General features: G+C 36.1%; 1 pseudogene; it reads right to left on the reverse strand.

Annotated features, from left to right (window-relative positions):
• Positions 1-20,724: 20,724 nt before the first annotated feature.
• Tshr-ps1 (thyroid stimulating hormone receptor, pseudogene 1) lies at positions 20,725-21,207 on the reverse strand (annotated as a pseudogene).
• Between the last annotated feature and the right edge of the window lie 398 nt (positions 21,208-21,605).

Consider the following 21,605-nt stretch of genomic DNA (forward strand, 5'->3'; position numbering starts at 1 on the left):
TTAAAGCTCAAAACACACATTGCACCTCACACAATAATAGTAGGAGATTTCAACACCCCACTCTCATCAATGGACAGATCATGGAAACAGAAATTAAACAGAGACGTAGACAGACTAAGAGAAGTCATGAACCAAATGGACTTAACAGATATTTATAGAACATTCTATCCGAAAGCAAAAGGATATACCTTCTTCTCACCACCTCATGGTACTGTCTCCAATATTGACCATATAATCAGTCATAAAACAGGCCACAACAAATAGAAGAAGACAGAAATAATCCCATGCATCCTATCATACCACCACTGGTTTAAGCTGGTCTTCAATACAAATAAGGAAAGAATGCCTACATATACATGTAAGTTTAATAATGCTCTACTCCATGATAACCTGGTCAAGGAAGAAATAAAGAAAGAAATTAAAGACTTCTTAGAATTTAATGAAAATGTAGGTACAGCATACCCAAACATAAGGGACACAATGAAAGCTGTGCTAAGAGGAAAACTCATAGCTCTGATTGCCTGCATAAGAAACAGGAGACAGCATAAATCAGCAGCTTGACAGCACACCTAAAAGCTCTAGAACAAAAAGAAGCAAACATACCAAAGAGGGGTAGAAGGCAAGAAATACTAAAACTCAGAGCTGAAATCAACCAAGTAGAAACAAAAAGGACTATACAAAGAATCAACAGAACCAAAAGCTGGTTCTTTGAGAGAATCAACAAGATAGATAAACCTTTAGCCAGACTAAAAAAGAGGACACAGAGAGTGTGTCCCAATTAACAGAATCAGAAATGAAATTGGAGACATAACAACAGAGCCAGATAAATTCAAATAATCATCAGATACTACTACAAAAGCTTATATTTAACAAAACTTGAAAATCTGAAGGAAATGGACAATTTCCTAGACAAATACAAGGTACCAAAGTTAAATCGGGAACAAATAAACCATTTAAACAACACCATAACTCCTAAAGAAATAGAAGCAGTTGTTAAAGGTCTCCCAACCAAGAGTAGCCCCAGTCCAGCGGGGTTCAGGGCAGAATTCTATCAGACCTTCATAGAAGATCTCATATCAACACTATCCAAACTATTTCATTAAATTGAAGCAGATGGAGCACTGCTGAATTCCTGCTTTGAAGCCACTATTACTCTTATACCTAAACCACACAAAGACCCAACAAAGAAAGAGAACTTCAGACCACTTTCCCTTATGAACATTGACTCAAAGACACTCATTAAAATTCTTGCAAACCAAATCCAAGATCACATCCAAACATTCTTTCATCATGATCAACTAGGCTTCATTCCAGGGATGCAGGGATGGTCTAATATACTGAAAACCATCAATGTAATCCACTACATAAACAAACTGGAAGATAAAAACCACATGATCATTTCATTAGATGCTGAGAAAAAAACTGACAAAATTCAACACCCCTTCATGATAAAAGTCCTAGAAAGAACAGGAATTCAAGACCCAAACCTTATCATAGTAAAAGCCATATACAGCAAACCAGTTGCTAACATTAAACTAAATGGAGAGAAACTTGAAGCAATCCCACTAAAATCAGGGACTAGAGAAGACTGCCCACTCTCTCCCTCCTTAATCAATATACTTGTCAAAGTCCTAGCCAGAGCAATCAGACAACAAAAGGAGATCAAAGGGATACAGATTGGAAATGAAGAAGTCAAATTATCACTATTAGCAGACGATATGATTGTATACTTAAGTGATCCCAAATTCCCTCAGAGAACTACTAAACCTGATAAACACCTTCAGCAAAGTGGCTGGGTATAAAATTAACTCAAATAAATCTGTAGCCTTCCTCTACACAAAAGAGAAACAAGCCAAGAAAGAAATTAGAGAAATGACACCCTTCATAATAGTCTCAGATAATATAAAATACCTCGGTGTGACTTTAACCAAGCAAGTGAAAGATCTGTATGATAAGAACTTCAAGGCTCTGAAGAAAGAAATTGAAGAAGATCTCAGAAGACGGAACGATCTCCCATGCTCATGGAATGGCAGGATTAATATAGTAAAAATGGCCATTCTACCAAAAGCGATCTACAGATTCCCCATCAAAATCCCAACCCAATTCTTCATAAAGTTAGACAGAACAATTTGCAAAATTTGGAACAACAAAACACCTAGGGTAGCTAAAAGTATTCTCAACAATAAAAAGACTTCAGGGGGAATCACTATCCCTGAACTCAAGCAGTATTACAGAGCAATAGTGATAAAAATTGCATGGTATTGGTACAGAGACAGACAGATAGACCAATGGAATAGAATTGAAGACCCAGAAATGAACCCACACACCTATGGTCACTTGATTTTTGACAAAGGAGCCAAAACCATCCAATGGAAAAAAGATAGCATTTTCAGCAAATGGTGCTGGTTCAACTTGAGGTCAATATGTAGAAGAATGCAGATCGATCCATGCTTATCACCCTGTACAAAGCTTAAGTCCAAGTGGATCAAGGACCTCCACATCAAACCAGATACACTCAAACTAACAGAAGAAAAAGTGGGGAAGAATCTTGAACACATGGGCACTGGAGAAATTTTTCAGAACAGAACGCCAATGGCTTATGCTCTAAGATCAAGAATCAACAGATGGGATCTCATAAAACTGCAAAGCTTCTGTAAGGCAAAGGACACTGTTGTTAGGACAAAATGGCAACCAACAGATTGGAAAAAGATCTTTACCAATCCTACAACTGATAGAGGGCTTATATCCAAACTACACAAAGAACTCACGAAATTAGATTTCAGGGAAACAAATAACCCTATTAAAATGGGGTTCAGAGCTAAACAAAGAATTCACAGCTGAGGAATGCAGAATGGCTGAGAAACATCTAAAGAAATGTTCAACATCTTTAGTCATAATGGAAATTCAAATCAAAACAACCATGGTATTCCACCTCACACCAATCGAAATGCCTAAGATCAAAATGTCAAGTGACAGCAGATGCTGATGAAAATGTGGAGAAAGAGGAACACTCCTCCATTGTTGGTGGGATTGTAGACTACTACAACCATTCTGGAAATCAGTCTGGAATTTCAAGAGAAAATTGGACATTGCACTACCTATGGACCCAGCTATACCTCTCTTGGGCATATACCCAAAAGATGCTCAAACGTATAACAAAGGCACATGCTCCACTATGTTCATAGCAGCCTTATTTATAATAGCCAGAAGCTGGAAAGAACCCAGATGGCCTTCAACAGAGGAATGGATACAGAAAATGTGGTACATCTACACAATGGAATACTACTCAGCTATCAAATACAATGACTTTATGAAATCCATAGGCAAATGGATGGAATTGGAAAATATCATCCTGAGTGAGGTAACCCAATCACAGAAAAACACACATGGTATGCACTCATTGATAAGTGGCCATTATCCCAAATGCTTGAATTACTCTAGATGCACACAACTCAAGAAGGATGACCAAAATGTGAATGCTTCACTCCTTCTTTAAAAGGGGAACAAAATACCCTTTGCAAGGAATAGGCAGGCAAAGTTTAGAACAGAGGCTGAAGGAACACCCCTTTAGAGCCTGCCCCACATGTGACCCATACGTATACAGTCACCCAACTAGATAAGATGGATGAAGCAAAGAAGTGCAGGCTGACAGGAACCAGATGTAGATCTCTCCTGAGAGACACACCCAGAATAAGGCAAGTACATAGGTGAATGCCAGCAACAAACCACTGAATTGAGAACAGGACCACCGCTGAAGGAATCAAAGAAAGGACTGGAAGAGCTTTAAGGGGCTTGAGACCCCATATGAACAACAATGCCAACCAACCAGAGCTTCCAGGGACTAAGCCACTACCCAAAGACTATACTTGGACTGACCCTGGGTTCCAACTGCACAGGTAGCAATGAATAGCCTAGTAAGAGCACCAGTGGAAGGGGAAGTCCTTGGTCCTGTCAAGACTGAACCCCCAGTGAACGTGATTTATGGAGGGAGGGTGGTAATAAAGGGAGGGTGGGGAAGGGAACACCCATATAGAAGGGGATGGGGAGGGGTTAGGGGGATGTTGGCCTGGAAACCTGGAAAGGGAATAACAATTGAAATGTAAAGAAGAAATACCGAAGTTAATAAAGATGGAGGGAAAAAAAGAATAATTAATGAACACGAAAACCTAACATACATGAAAGAATTTCAAAATATTGAATGGGATTGCTTCATATACCAGTAGTAATGAACACATTCATGAATATATCTAAATAACCAAGGTTAAGTGAATAAAAGACCAACACCTCAAGTAGAAATACATCCAATAAGGAAAATGAGGAAGTAATAAAATATCATCCAAATCCAAAAGAATAAAAATAATTTCAGACCAAGATGGCTTTTAAGATTTCTACCAGACTTTCCAAGATTACCGTTGGTAGTATACTACCAATATTTACAAAATTATTCAGTAAAAATAAAAACAAAAGGAGAAATTCCAAATTCTTTTTGTGAAGCCAATGTTTCTGTAGTATCAAAATCAGTTAAATTCACTACAAAAAAATTGTAGGCCAATATTCTTGATGAAATAGATGAAAATTATAGTCAACATAATGCTTTCTATCTAAATATAAGCACATTACAAAGATTATCCACTGTGATCAAATACCTTTACCTTAGTGCTATAAGAATAGTTTAACATGTTATGACAATAAATTAATATATTTTATAATTTTATTGCTTCCAATAATATAATTTCCAATAATGTAATATTCATTTAAAATTAAACAAGTGGTTTTTAAAGATAAACTTTATATGGCTATCTAAATAGATCCAGAAAATAACTTTGATGGAGTCCGAAAAAGTTTTCATGATGAAATTCCTATAGGTTAGAACTTGAGGGAGTGTACTTCAAAATAGTAAAAAGTATATACAATAATATAAACAAAACTTTATTCTACATACTTGGAACACATATTAGTGTAGTATGCAGAGAGACAGACTTTAAGGTTATATAAATAGGAAATTAATTAAATTTTCCCTCTGTATATAATATATCAAATAAATAACATACATTTCTCAAGAAAATCTCCTGTTAATGATCTACACTTAGAGAAAAGTAGCATGATACGTATAAATTCGTAAAAATCAGAAGCCTTTATACACACACACACACACACACACACACACACACACACACACACCAATAACAAACACTCTAAAAATGAGATCATGCATGAATTCTCTCATGGAATTGCCAGGTATCTACACAGAAAACTTTCTATCTCCGGAAAGATTGAAGAAGAGATAAGTAGGTGGAAAGATCTCCCATTCTCATATATTGGAAGAATTAACATTGTGAAAATGACCATTCTAGCAGAAGTTATTTACAGAGCCAATGTAATCCAAATCCAAAATCCCTGTGTTATTATTCATAGAAATAGAATATAACCTGACAATTTATATGGAAGTTCAAAATCCCACACAGCCAAAGCAATCCTGAGCAGAAACAACAGTGCTAGACAGACTACAGTTTCACATTCCAAGTTATGTAGACAAATGAAACAAAATTGAATGTTAAGTACAAGTGTATATAACTCCAGACATCTGATAATTGACACAGATGTCAATTATCAAACTTGCTTTGAAGCAAAAGAAATAAAACATGTTCATTAAATGGTATTTGTGGAACTGGACAGTCACAGGTCAGAGAAAGACATTAGATGTGTACTCAGTACCCTGCACAAAAATTAAGTCTTATCAAAGACCTCAATATGACACCTGAAATGCTGAGGCTACTAGAAAAATAAGTCAGTACTGTTCAAATTAACCCTAAAAGAAAGGAGTTTCTGAAAGGGACAACATTTTCAATGACTCTCTATAACTCTTCTGTACAGACAAGGATAAAATCTACTGAGTGAAAACGTACCCCACATAGGAAGAGAATATTCCCCAGTCACATATTTGATAGAGGATTTGTGGTGATAAACTTTCTCGAAATATCTCTTGCTTTCAAGGATACTAAATATTTAACAGACCTTGCAACAAAGTTAGTGATATACCTTGAGATGCTCTAAGACTATGTGTTCATTGTATGTATTGAAAATGGGGTACTACTATGTACTTAAGTTTAACTATCTTTTGAGAGAGCACTGTAACCAATTTTATTTGCCTGATATTTTGCCATGCATAAAGTTTTTACCATTTAAGGTAAATGCTGAGCTTTTATCTTAAATTATGTATTGTTCAACGGTGTTAATCCCATTTAATATGTGTAAGTCTCTGTTTTGGTAATTGCTGAGTGTAGCCAAAATTTTGAAAGCAATCTTAAATGAAATAAATATTTAATAAATGTTGGAAGCAATATGTGGATAGGGTTGATAACATTTCTCTGGTTTTGAGTGATATTCTGAGTCAGCTGTAGTCTGTAAAGTAATTTATTTTCTTGTAAAACTCTGTCTGACTTACTCATACCATGTTTTCTATGGTATTTAATGAATACAGGACAAAGCCACTTGTTAGAAACAGAAAGAGTAACAGACACAATTACAGTAATAGACAACAGGAAGAACACATTAGACACAAAAGAATTGCAGAACAGGGAAATATATGGAGAAATCAAATTTGTACTCACTCTGGATTAAACTACAAGAGAAAACTCCTGTTTATTCTTTCACATGATATTAACACATTTAAATGTACTATCTGAGGTTTCTAATGTGTTAATCAATAGAACCATTAATATTGAGAACATATAAAAAAAGTCAAAAGTGAAAGAAGAGTGAAGAGAACAAATGTCCTGATTTAAAAATAGCAATGGAAACAAATGGAATGTTCTCAAATAAATAAGAAAGAAAGAAGAGAAGGAAATAAAGACAGAGAGAAAGGAAAGATAGCAGGAAGGACCACAGAAAAGATGGAACAAAGGAAGAAAGAAAAGAAAACTGTCTAAGACATCCTTAACGTACTCAAGATTCTTCGTAATTAAGGACATTTAAGTTAAACTGTCTCTAGATTGCATCGCATCATAGTCAGAAAGGCTAAAATCAAGTAAAAAACAGAAATGAAATAATGGTTAGGATCCTAGGAAAAGAAAATTCTCATTTATGGCTGCTGAAACTACAAAGAATTCTCTTTTAACTATATATAGTTATAATCAGAGTTTGATGCAAAGATTTTGGATTCAAATTACTGTTTCTTTGTTAAGAATAAAATAATCCTTGTTTATCTCTACTGACTGCTTTAGTATGAAGTCAATTTTTTCAGAGACTAGGATATCAATGCCTTACAAGGTGAGTCCATTCATGGGGAATATCTATCTTTTTACTTCAAGGTAGTGTCTGCCATTTTAAAACTGAGATCTTTATAAATGGCAGAAAGTGTATTTTGTTTCTTAATTATTTATGCTAACCTGGGACATTTTACAGGAATGTTGAGGTTATTAAAATTTAATGTTATTTAAAAATATGTGTTGATTTGCACCTATTTTGTTGCTTCCTTTCTTTCTTTTGTACTGTGTGTTTCAGTAATGGTAGAATCATTCATGTTCCATAGATTCCTGGATATACTTAATCTTCTCTTTGAGCTCAAGAAATGCTTCCAGAATTAGGTGAAGAGTTGATTCTGTGGACATGGCTTATGTTAACCTGTTTGAATCATGGGAATGTTATCTTTCTCCTTAAACTAGGAAAGATAGTTTTTCTGGGCACAGGAGTATAGCTTGACATCCATCCACTGTCTTTTAGATCTTAGAGTACATTTCTCTAGCTTCCTTTGATTTTTAAAGTCCCCATTTGAAGAATCAATTGTTACTCCAATGGATTTGCTTTTGCATTGGGTTTGTTGTTTTTCTCACATAGCTTGCAACATTTTTTCTTGTCTCCATATTTTCAGTATTTTAATTAGGACGTGCCATAGGGAGTTTCTTTCTTCTCTTGTCTATTTGGTGTTCTGCATGTCTATATCTTTCCTTAGGTTGGGAAGTTTTCTTCTATGATCCTTTCGAAGATATGATCTATGTGATAGATCTGGAGTTCTCCTTCATCTGTACCTATAACTTGAAAATTTGGTGTTTTCACAGTGATAAATATTTCCTGGACATCCTTTTTTGTGATTTTATTTTTCATAATCTTCGAAAGCATAGGTTAAACTCCTCTAATTTATCTTTCATACATGATATTCTATATTCTACTTAACCCATTCTACATGTCAGGCTTTCCTAATGAGGTTTATAATGGAGTTATTGGGCTTTACCATTCTATCTTCATATTAGCATAAATTAACTTCAATATTTCTGTTTCCTCATTTAATTCCGTTTTAAAGCATGGATTTTCCTAATTATTTTACTCAATTGTTTATTTTTGTCTACTTGGGTAACAATGAACCATTTATTGCTATTTCCTTTCATCGAGTTCATCGAGTTACTTATTTCTGGTTTATTTAAGCTCCTTGAGTTCTTCTTTGAGATTTTTGATTTTTCTATGTCCTGGGATTCATCTAGGTAATATTTACTAAAGAATATTTCTGTATAACTGGTAGATAATGCAGTAGAGGACATATTGTCTCTGCTTTGCATTTTTGTTATTGCTATGAGACTTGGTCATATGGATTTATTTTGCTCACTGTGTGTCTGATGTGGACAATATTCTCAGTTGGTACACTAGTGTTGGCAATAAGACAACACTTAGAGTTTTGATATGGACCAGGTTAGACTTTCAAGTCTCAGCTTGACACATTTTTATGGCCACTAGGTAGGTTTGTGTTAAAAGGATGCAAGGAAGATAATGTCAGAACAAAAATCAGATGGGACTAGGTTAAATAACAGCATATATTAACCCATATGGGCTTAGAGGTATGATATTGTAAAATATGGTTCATAATCAATGATAGTCTCATTAAATATAAGACATCCTTACATAACAAGAAATCAAGAACTTCAACTGGAAGTTCTTTTAAAGATACACAGAAAAATGCATCATTAACAACTGAGCCCAAAGTTCAAATATTTTGACTATTTTAATAGCATGCAAAACATGGAATAAAACGACTTCTTATTTTATTGAAATATATGTGAACAAGTTATAAAAAATTAAATTACATATGTCAGGAAACAATAAAAATAAAGTAAACCCATGTAGGCTGCAGCATCAAGTATAGCTCTGTCATTCATTTCTCCTAAGCCATGTGTCACTCCACCTTATCTTTTATAAGGTCCCTGTCTTTCTTTTCTCCTGTGTAACCCAATATCTCATTTGCCTTTTGCAGAGAATAAGCCACCAAGAGGGACTTTTCCTTTACCCTCTATACTCTTGTCAACACCTCACCTGCTTTTACCAGTATTGAGTGGTAAGTGGGCCGTAGGATCTCCAGATGCACCACTGCTGTGAGGTCAGCACCTGATGAGAATTTTGGCTGCCTTTATTCTAAACTTTTCCCACTATGACATGGGATCCTTACTAGCACTTAGCCAACTAGGCAAATACTATGAAAGAATCAGTAATCCAGGCTGTATAACCTTGGGTACCTCCAAGATGCTTACCCTAGAGTCTTCCATACTTGAGACTTACTTTAAAACAATAGAACCAGATAAGAAGCCATCTGCCATCAACTCTGCTCCATTCAGATGGCCTCAATTCACTAATCAAATCACACTTAACTGACTGGACTAGGGAACATTATTCATAGTTTTGTGGCCTAAGATATACATTTCACCTTCAATGATAGATACTACTATGGAGAGAAAGAATGAAGAAAATTATTCTAAGCAAACACAATAAGGAACAGTAAATATTGTTCTCCTAATCTTTCACACAATAAGCTTAAAACCAAAGCTAATTCAAAGAGACAAAAAAGGCCATTCATTTTGGCCAAGAGAGTACTCCATCTAGTGAACATAATTCTAAACACTTAAACATTCAAGTTTGGTCATAAAATAAAAACTAGTAGACATTAAGTCGTAAAAATCTCCAATCTAGCTGTAGCAAGATTATTGGGATTGGGTTCATTTAAGGAAAATAACAACAGTAGATTATAGTTAATATGAAGGTAGAAGAAGAAATACTTGTAAAAATGTTAATCATGAATATGGTAGAGGATGAGTGAGTTAAGAAGACAAGATGATGAGTTAATCAAAATCAAAGAGATCTGAACTCTGTATGGAAATTTATGTACAACCATAGAAAATTAGACATTGCACTACCTGAGGACCCAGCTATACCTCTCCTGGTCATATACCCAAAAGATGCCCCAACATACAACAAAGACACGTGCTCCACTATATTCACAGCAGCCTTATTTATAATAGCCAGAAGCTAGAAAAAAAGATGGAATGGCTAGAGAAAATGTGGTACATCGACACAATGGAGTACTCCTCAGCTACCTGTCATTGCTTTGAAATTCATAGACAAATGGATTGAACTAGAAAATATCGTCCTGAAGGAGGTAATCCAATCACAGGAAACACACATGGCATGCACTCACTGATAAGTGGATATATACAAGTCACATACCAAATGAAGCTTAAGAAAACGGATGACCAAAGTGCAGATGTTTCACTCCTTCTTAAAAGGGGAGCAAAAGTATTCATAGGAGGGGATATGGAGGCAAAGTTTGTAGCAGAGACTGAAGGAACGGCCATTCAGAGCCTGCCCCACATGTGGCCCATATATATACAACCACCAAAACTAGGTAAGATTGACGAAGCTAAGAAGTACATGGTGACAGCAGCCAGATATAGCTATCTCCTGAGACACCAGCCAGAGCATGTCAAATACATAGGCGAATGCTAGCAGCAAACCATTGAACTGAGAATGGGGTCCCGATTGGAGGAGTTAGAGAAAGGATTGAAGGAGCTAAAGAGGCTTGCAACCCCATAAGAAAAACAGTGCCAACCCACCAGAGTTCCCAGGGACTAAACCACGACCCAAAGACTATACAAGGACTGACCCATGGCTTCAGCTATGTACGTAGCAGAGACTGGCCTTGTTGGGTGCCAATGGAAGGAGAAGCCCTTGGTCCTGCGAAGGTTGGATCCCCAGTGTAGGGGAATGTGGGGGATGGGTGCGGGAAGGGGGGGTAGATGATGAGGGGAACACCCTTATAGAAGAAGGATAGGGGAATAGCATAGGGGGCTTATGGACAGGAAACAAGGAAAGGGAATAACATCTGAAATATAAATTTAAAAAATTCAATAGAAGAAAATAATATACATTTTATTTATTCTACATGTAGTTTAATTTTATACACTTCATAATTAATTATATTTTGAAATAAAATACAGTTATTAATATCAATAATGAAAACAAATAATTACTTAAACTGAAAAAAAAGTCATATTTTATTCAAAGAAGAGTTTGACAGGAGATAACCTGAATTCTAGAAAACGCTGCTCCGGGGTTTGGGATTTAGCTCAGTGGTAAAGCACTTGCCTAGTAAGTGCAAGGCCCTGGGTTCAGTCCTCAGCTCCAAAAAAAAAGGAAAAAAGAAAAAAAGAAAAGAAAAGAAAACGCTGCTGCTCCTACAGCTCAGGTGTTATTAAGCAAAACCTCCAATCCCTGGGAATGGAACCTCCTAAATACCTGGAGGACAGGGAAGTCCAGGAGGTCTCCCCACACATCTATCAACAGTATAGTTTCTGACCATTGGATTTTTGTTTATAAAATCCAAGTGATAAACTTTTCTTGTTGAAGATTTGGCATGCCTTGCCTGGACATTATAGAGATTTAAACTGAAACAGCAAGGGAATTCCTCTATGGTGGCTAGTTTTCACAGCCTCGGGAGGTTCTATATAGACTGTTGATGGAGAAATAAAATTCATAGTCTCACCATTTATGAGCTCTATAAACTGTAAGAACAACTCACCTAGTAAGATATTCCCTCTTGTTCAATGGTGGTACAACTTTTTCAGTGATAGTGCACTGCTCTCTGGTTGGATTTGTATCCCCACTGCAAACCTGTTCAAATCCCATGTTGAAGTAACCACAGGGCATTGGGAGAAGAGGGAGCCTTCTGTTATGCTGTTATTCAGCTAAATTGACCTAGCAACAAGCTTCCTCCTATATATTTATGTTATAAGCATGAACCAGTGCTACCACTCTCAGCTTAAATTAAAGAAGCTTCTCTGCCCAGTGAATAGTGGTGAATGAAGACTCATGTCTCTATAAAGTGCTGAGAGTAAGGGGTAGATGAGAGTTCGGTCCTAAAAGAGACCATTACAGCATCCCCTTTAAAGGCTCAGGGAACATTTCTGAGCAGGAGAATGATCAGGTTTATGGGGAGGGAGTTAAGAGACTGTAGAGACAGTAAGCCTAAATTATCTGCATATGCAGAATTGTCAAAACACAAAATTATATAAAATATTTAAAAATAAAATAATAAAACAAAGCTGTGAGGTTGACAGGAAAACTCATTCAAATATGCCTCAGAGCAGGAACTATAACACAAACCACAGCTTTGTCAGAGAGCTTTGAAACCTTACCTAAAGAATTTCTCACCAGGGAGTTTTGTCCAATAACTATTTTTTCAGCCTTAGGCTGTGCTACCGTTAGTATTGATCGCTCAGTAGTCTTGCAATTAATCTTTTTGGCCAAGGATTGTTGTTTCAAAATAAAATAACATGTTATCTTCCTTTTTTTTTGAATTTTCATTTTTCCTGTTACTCATTGGACTTTGGTTCCAGCCAAGGTTTTCTACTTCTTATGTAAGGGATGACAAATTGAATACATATTTTCCTTATTAATTAATTCCTTCAACTAGTTATTATAACAGTATTTGAAATTCTGATCACAGAATGTTTATACATACATATATATTTAATTATTATTCTTTATATTATTTCCTCAGCTCTTCCCCTCATGTTTTTGATCTTGATTTACAAAGTATTCAAATGAACATAATACCAAGGGAGATTTCTGAAATTGACACATTTATGTTGTGAATGCTAATAATAATTCTCTCAGTTTTAAAGTGCAGTTGATCACTGAAATTGTAAGAGTTTCCCTGTATTTTACTACTCTGAATTTTTATATTTGTAAATTATCTTATAATTGCTTATGTTTTAAAGTTACAGAGTAAAAGATACAGGATTCTGGTGGTAAAGTTGGAGTACTGTTATTTCTATAGGATCCAAAGCATTTGCACTCTCATAATAAAGTCCCCCACAAAGTGGCCTAAATATTTCCTAATAAGCAAGGTATCCCCCTAAGAATTTATTACATATCTACAAATGCCTAAACCAGGTGTTCTCAGCCTACAGGTTGTAACCCCCATGTGGGTCAACCAATCCTTGCACAGGGCCCACAGATCAGATAACCTCATAAGAGACAAATTGATTAAAAACAGTAGCAAAACTACAGTTGTAACATAGTAAAGGATATAAGTTTATGGTTGGGGTCACTACAACATAAGGAACTATATTAAAGAAACCCAGCATTAGGAATGCTGAGAACCATGGCTCTAAATTCATTTCTTTAACATAGACGTATTTCTCACATCTGTAATCTGGCTCTGAGAAGGCCAAGAAAGGAAAACCATGAATTTAAAAATACATGAGCTATGTGGTGAATCTTGTTCCAAACATGTTCTAAGAGGCTCAAACCAAATTTTGTGAGTTCTAGAGGGCATGCTTCATTTCTTTTTCCTGCTATATTACACCGTGTTTAGGGAGGATGATTAATGAAGTACTTTAAATACTCACAAATAAAAATGTTTTTAAAGTGTGAAAAATCTTTATAACTCTGCCATGTAGATGTCTAAGTCCTACAAGTGAGGAATGTGAAATACCCAGAATGATTTCTCCCCAAATGTTCCATTAATTACCATTCTCAATGCTGTTTGAAAACACCAGTATTTGACACAGGCCAATGTCAATGTGCCCATATCTCCAACATTACCTTTCTTCTATCTGACAATTTACATTATGAAAGGCAATTTTCAACAGCTATTACCCAAACTTGAAAACACAGGCCTTCCAATATTTATCTTGTATAGTCACTTTTGGTCTTGAGTTTTATTTCCCTATTAAGCCCGTGGTTCATGCACATCCTCTGAGCATCTCCGTTGGATGAGGCTAAGTTCTTATATTCCCATTCCTTATAGCTTGGTTGGTCCTTATATCTTGAAGAAGGTCATTTCTTCTTTTCAAAGAGGAAAATCATACTTGATTTTATAACATCCATGCATACCTGTAGAAAAGATATCTATTAGTAATGCTTAGCTATGAAAATAATAATGGTTATATTTTTTATGCCCATATATTGGTTCAACAATACACTTTATTTAGTTCAAATAAAAATACTAATGTACACATTGTAAATTCAACACAATGTGAAATATGGCGAATAGGGTTTATATCTAACACACCCTGGTCAAAAACAGAAAAAAATGAATTATGCAGTATGGAATCAAAGTAGACATTCATAAAGAAAGACAGTATCCCCCTAAATAACTGAAATATAGTATGCAGAGAAATTAAACTTCATTATCATGTAAGAGTTAAAAATAAAGTTCATAGAAGATGCTCTAAAAACACAAAATATAGAGCAGAAAGTTTATGTAAGCTTTAAGATATGTATTCAAAATATAAATTATAATATGATAAATGTGAAACTTCTTAATTTAGAATCAAATGTAAGAAATCACATTTATTTCTATCAATACTTACCCTTTTAGTATTCCTACCTGCTGAGGGGCATGCAGGAGAAACAGCAAATGGCATTAGAGCTCATGAAACATGGCCCATGGGTTACCACAGTCACTTGGGTAAGCCTCAGTGTGGCACAACCATGAGGACTATGTGTCTTGAGGTCTTTATATTGTTATGGAATTTTGCTCTGCTTGCTACCCTCACATCCCTCTTAATCTAAGAATTATATGAAAATGTAATTTCAGTCACTCACTGGGCAATATGTCTGGCACTCACAACAACAATGCTTCATCTCTTTCAGGCCTTGCTGCAGGAGTAGATTAATGATTCAATCGTCACCCTAGGAAAGAACTTGGAGATGTAGATTGCCAATAATGACCATTACCCTTGGAAAAAATTTGGAAAAATAAAATAGTGATGCTAGGTGGAGATGTATTTACTACTGACTTTGATGTAGAGAAACGTAGGAAACAATTTGAAGTTCAGAAAGGCACACTCTTATTCGTTAAGATGGGGACATATTGTGGTCAGGGAACAAGATAGCAGTGGTTGACTTCACTCTCATTGATGCTGGGCTGGTGATGATTGATTTCTTATGTTGCCCTTGGCTTCCTGATATTCTTAAGGAATATGATATGATTCCTTAAGAATTGCGAAGGCATAGATATGCATTCTGAGGATCCAAGGTAGATATGACTGATTTTACATAAAATCACTTTAGATTTGTGTTTCTTTTAAAATTTTTAGAAGATTACTTTAAACATTAATAACTACTCATTTCTTTGTAATGGCAAATTGCTGCTTGCCAGTAAGAGAAACTGGCTGAGAAAACTACCTTGTTTGCTTACACTTTGTTAATCTATAACAAGTTGCTTAGTTACTAGTGTACACGGGTTTGGGGAATAATTGGTTTCTTCTGAAAAAAAGTTCGCCGGGCAACTTCACTAATTGCTGGCTGCATTTGGCATCAGCGCTGTAGAAATCTGGATCCAGCCCTATCGGGGCTCTAAACAATGATTCCTAAAGGCTATCAACCTCAGTTTACCCACCATATGGATGTTAAACCATTTATTGTCACTTACCTTTAATTTTAGCCTTTCTATCTTTTCATTATTAGATTGGAAGCAGCTACTGGATTACAAGTTTTAACCTTATTCAGCTTCTATTACACTTATCAACATTCTGTCTTCATAGATTATTGATTAAAAGCTTCAAATTGAATGACTGGGGCTGAATTTCAAAGAGTGTATATGATGCCATGACTTCCTACTTTCACTTCAGCAATAACAACTGTTATTAGCAAATTACATGGGAATCACTGATGCAATGCATTTTGAAACCAAATCCTTCTTGATCAATGAAAATACTTATCAAATCAATTCAGTGTGTATATACCCCCATCAATTAGGTCTCCTCAAACCCTTTTCACTGGCAGACAAATATTGACCTTCATTTACTACTTCCCACAAGTGGGTCATAATTAAAGCTTATACAGCTCTACCTATTGTTAAATCATTAATATTCACTGCAGTGATTCAATATCTTGACAAAGGTCCTAATTAATGAGGAGGTAATTACAGAAAGGGTAATCATGTAGATTATACTACATAAAATTTGAATAGACTATAATATTAATGGAAGAAACAAAATAATGGTATTTAAAATAATTTCATTCTATTAATTTTAAACATACTTCTGGAGCATTTTAATTCAGAAGTGCAGTTTTATCACCATTATAAAACGGTATTTGAAAATAGTTCCATTTTGTTTGCTAGGTTGGTATGTCTACTGTTAATCCATTATTAGTGATTTTAAATTATCCTATTGTCTTTGACAATATTTATTTGACATATTTGATTTTTCAATATAGCAAATATAGTAACTGAGGTTAGTATAAAATCTTGAGAGTCCTTCATTAATATTAGCATAATATATGGGGTTTTGATCATGTTGTAGACACAGTGGAAAATCTTAATATGTTTTCTATAATAAAATGATTTGAGATCCACAGGTATTAAATGCACTGGGTTATACAATGTAAAAATTAAAAAATTTACAGAGAAATACAGTACCTATGAAAGCAATTAAAACAGAATATATGAGCATAACTGAAGTTCACTATGCATGTATTAGGCAATTCACAAAAGATAATATTTTTAGAAGACCAGAAAGTTTAAGATTAACAAATTCTGTTATTTTGTTCATATTTTTTATTAAAAATTAGGTTTGCTTGTAGGGAGAGGGAGGGACTTGGATGGGAAAGGTGACCAAGAGGAGAAGAGGGGAACATGATTTGGTATTGGGGGGGAGGGGACTGAAGCCCCGAGGGCTAGCAGGAAGAATGGAAACTGGCAACCTCAGGAGGAAGGAAGTGGAGAGACCCTCCAGAATGTACCAGAGACCTGGGTGGTGAGAGACTCTCAGGACTCAAAGGGAAGGAACTTAAATGAAATGCCCTACAATGGAGAGAGGGAACTTGTAGAGCCCACCCTCCAGCAGAAAGACAGGAAATCAAGTTAGTGATGGGGTTGTCATTCAACAGTCAAAACTGTGAAGCATAATTGTTCCTCTCTGAAAGAACTGCAGGGACAAAACAGGAGAAAAGCCTGAGGAAAAGAAAGTCCAGCAACAGGCCCAAAGTGGGTTCCAGCTCAAGGGGAGGCCCTAAGATCTAACACTGTTCCTGAGGCTATGGGGAACTCACAAAAAGGGATCTATCATGACTGCCTACCAAAAGACCCAACAAGCAGCTAAAATAGTCAGATGCAGATATTTACATGTAACCAATGGACAGAAGCTGCTGACCCTTGTGGTTGAATTAGGGGAAAACTGGAAGAAGCTGAGGAGGGCTACCCTGTGAGAAGAACAGCTGTCTCAATTATCCTGGGCCCCTAGATCTCTCAGACACTGAATCACCAACCAGGCAGCCCACACCAGCTTATAAGAGGCCCCCATCACATATACAGCAGAGGACTGCCAGGTCTGGGTTCAGTCAGAGAACATATACCTAACCCTCAAGAGAGTGGAGGACCTGGGTTGGGAATTTAGCTCAGTGGTAGAGCGCTTGCCTAGCAAGCGCAAGGTCCTGGATTCGGTCCCCAGCTCTGAAACAAACAAAAAGAGCGAGAGAGCGAGAGAGAGCGAGAGCGAGCGAGAGCGAGAGAGAGAGAGACTGGAGAACCTAGGTAATTTAGAGGTCTCATGGGGTGGGATGAGGTGGAGGTGGGAAAATCCTAGTGGAGATGATGATGAGGATGTATGAGATGTGAAACAGTCGGAGGGAGGACTCGGGATAAGATCTGGAATGTTAAATAAAAATTTTTTTCTTGTGATTTTTATATATTCTGCATTATATCTTACTTCTGTCAGAATTTCAGAATATATGTGTATATATACAACCTTTCTTTTTACATATGTATATGGTCTATATATTAATGATTGATTTTTGTTTCTTCTCAAAAGCATTCCCAATATTTTTATGTAATGCAGCATCCTAGTTTTTACTTTTCTTTCTACTTTTAACCAAGTCAGTGCCTCACAGATACAGCTTCTCTTGTGGAAGAGAAAGAAAAGGAAGTACTACACTGAGCTGTGTTTCATTACAACCTGCTGAGCTGTGTTAGTTTAAAATATTTTGTTGTGTTGATGTTATAGCATAAAGGCACAGAATCTGATTTAGGAACCTGAGGAGCAGAAGTCATAACACACATTCCACAGCAAAGCATTAACAAGGCTTACACTCACAAGATCCAAGCAGTACAGGCAGGATTTCGGGCTAACAGTATCCTTAGAACATAAAGTGGACCATTGTATGATTTGTAGGAGGAGGGACATTCTGTGAAGGCTGCATAGTGTGTAACCGAACTGGAGAAAGTCAAGATAAGTTTGAGACAAAGAATTGGTTTTCATATATATAGCTGCATACCCCATATATAAAGAATATTGTGTGCCCTTTAGATCATGAAAAAGTACTGAAGTATTTTTCATGTTGTTTCTTTTAATTCTCTCTAAAACCAATATAAAGGCTAGATTGAAGATGAGAGCAATTAGAAATATGAGGAAGGCATTCCTTGAAGCATTTCATGAAGAGGTGCTTGCTGAAAAGCATCCTTAGGTAGACAGCTGCTAAACACTCGAGGACTTTGCAGATCAAAGTAATATTTGATGGAGATGGGAGGAGGGAGTTGATTCAAGAAACAGCTGCCATTCAGTAATTAACACATTTCATTTTTGGCCATCAAGATATTTCAAGGTAAGATTCTTTTTCTTGTTGCTCTACTCATAGAAATTTTATCTACTTAATAGTTTTTAATTTATTGTCTGCTGTCTGAAAGAATATAAAATTTTAATTAATGTGTTTTGATTTTTTCATTCATGCCTTCTAGAAAACTGTATCAAATGACTTATTTTATAATATTTTAAAATTACTCACACAGCATTTTCATCTGTACAGAAGTGTACATAGCTTTGTTTCCTTCCAGTAGATATCAAAGCTCAATCTATAAACCTGGTTAATTTTTAACAAATATAATGCAAATTATTTTACTGTACAGAAAACAGTTCTAGACTCCTCCACTCTCTTGCATGTTCCTCGGGTAGATATTTGAAACTTCCTCAACCATCTTTTCTGTTTCCTCTCACTAGAATCTCTTGATTCATCTTGGTTTTTCCTGTGTACCTCTTGATGTCCTAACATAAGCAAAGCCCCCTGTCTTGTGTCCTTGATGAGCATACCTTCTTGCTTCTCCTAAGTTATGTTTCAATCAGATAAGTAGAGCTAACTTGCATGACATAAAGAGGGTATATTTTCTTGTGTTTGACCTTACTCCAGTATAAAGACAGAACAAAGGCTATTTAAAGTAGTTTTTCCTGCATTTGAAACCACCAGGGCAAGAGTTAGACAAGAAACTTGGGGAGAAATGACAGGCTGGGGGACCGGAAGATGTTAGGGATCCACCAGAACAAATTAAAATGCTTGTCAAAATCTTAACTCTTACCTTCCTAAAACGTCACAATACAAAGAAGTTTTGAACCTATCAATTATCATAGTCACTAAGTCTGGGTTTGGAAAACCTAATAAGAAAGCAAGAGAAAATAATGAAGAGCATCAGACCTCCCTACAACTCTTCCGGGTGACTCAGTCTACCGGAAACTGTCTACAGACTGTAGGAACACACTAACCAGTCAAGCCTTCTGTGGCTGGAGTTTCACCATTTTCTCTCCAGTATACAAAAGACTCTGCCTTAGTTTCAATTGCATTGCTGTGATAAAACATTGTGACAAAAGCAATTTTAGAAAGAACATATTTATTTCAACTCATAGTCAAGGTTAAAGTCCATCATGATGGGGAGGCACAATTGGAGCTTGAGTAAGCATTTTAAAATGTTCACATTTTACCCACAGTAAGAAGCAGAGGGTGATTAATCAAACCATACACAGCTCCATTTTGATGCATCCTAGGAGGCTTCTGTCTATTTCTTCACTAAGTAAAGAATTTCAAGTTTTCAGTAACAGCCGAGGTTAATTAAAAGGAAATATTTTTAAAAAATTCCTTCTTAGGAGAGGGGATCTAGAGCTGTGAACCATATAGCCTTGCCCTTTAATAGTCTATTGGGTAGAGTGTAGGACAGGAATAAACCTCTCTCATTTCTTTTTTTAATTTAACAATGTGATATATATATATATATATATATATATATATACATAACACATATATATATTACATATATATGTCAATAAATAAAAGCATGTTATAAGGGACTTAAGTTTTAAATTCTTATCTAGTAAAGCCTGCATTGAAAAAGGCCTGCCAAAGGGCTAAATTTGGACAAGAGTCAATAAGTAGCCATTTTCTTTTTTTCTTTTTCTTTTTCTTTTTCTTTTTTTTGACAGTATACATCTCCATTTTATTGAGAATGAGAGCTTTGGGGTATAGAACTGGGGACAACATTAAGTATCCTCTTCAGATGGCCCTTGTCAAGTTCCTTTAGCATTACTTACAAGGTTTGAGATACTTAAAGTAGATCTCAACAGAATTCAGACCCTCTGGATAGTCCTGGGAATGAGATGTGGGGAAATGGTGGCAGTTACCATGGTTACACTAAACTTACACAGCATCCAGCTTTGTTCCATTGAAAGCATGTCCTTGCATTGAAGTAAATCCATTGTTGTATAGTTTCAAGGTCAAGGTTTCATTGCATAGTCCCTGGAATGCGTTTTCAGGGACTGACGTCATGTAAGGGTTGTCTGTGATTTCTAGTATAAAGAATACATCCGTGAAATAAATTTTGGTCAAGTCAGGGAATATTCTAAGTCCAGTATTGAACATTCCAAGAAACTTGAGCAAGGGGAGCTCTGTTAAAGCATCAGGGTCTATGTAAGTTAAGCTTCTGGTGTTCCGGATTTCTATGTGAGTCATTTTACTCAAATTGTAGAAAGAATGTGGTTCCAGCCGATGCAGAGTGGCATCTATGGATAGATAGATCCTGGAAATATTGGGCAGGCTCGAAAAGGCAAGACTGGGAATGGTCTTCAGGTGAGTCTCGATGAGCTTCCTAGGGAAATGACAGTCACACGGTTGAGTTCTCATCATTGGTCTTTTAAAATTACCTTAATTTCAAAGAAAATCTTATCGGAAGCATAGTGACCTTTCACAACACAAACAATCAATGACACCATTGTGATTTCTCCTCCCCCGACATAAGAACTGGGAATGTGATTCAGATGTAGAATCCTCATCTCTCATCTCTGGATTGGCAGTGGAGTGATATCCTTTGTTCAACATCATACATCATTTGTTCACTGAAAAGGCACATACTGTGTCCTTAGAGTATGTCCATGAGAAGACCAGGTCCACAGCAGGATGGTGGTAACTGATGGACTTCTTTCTCAGAACTGTAAGCCATCTAGGTTGGACCTGAAATCTGAAGGTATCGCATCCCCCACTTTCCTTTCTGGAACTCCTCATAGATAAGAAAGCGTCTTCCA

This window comes from Rattus norvegicus, chromosome 4 (assembly GCF_021556685.1).
Source record: "Rattus norvegicus strain SHRSP/BbbUtx chromosome 4, alternate assembly SHRSP_T2T, whole genome shotgun sequence".
Lineage (NCBI taxonomy): Eukaryota > Metazoa > Chordata > Mammalia > Rodentia > Muridae > Rattus > Rattus norvegicus.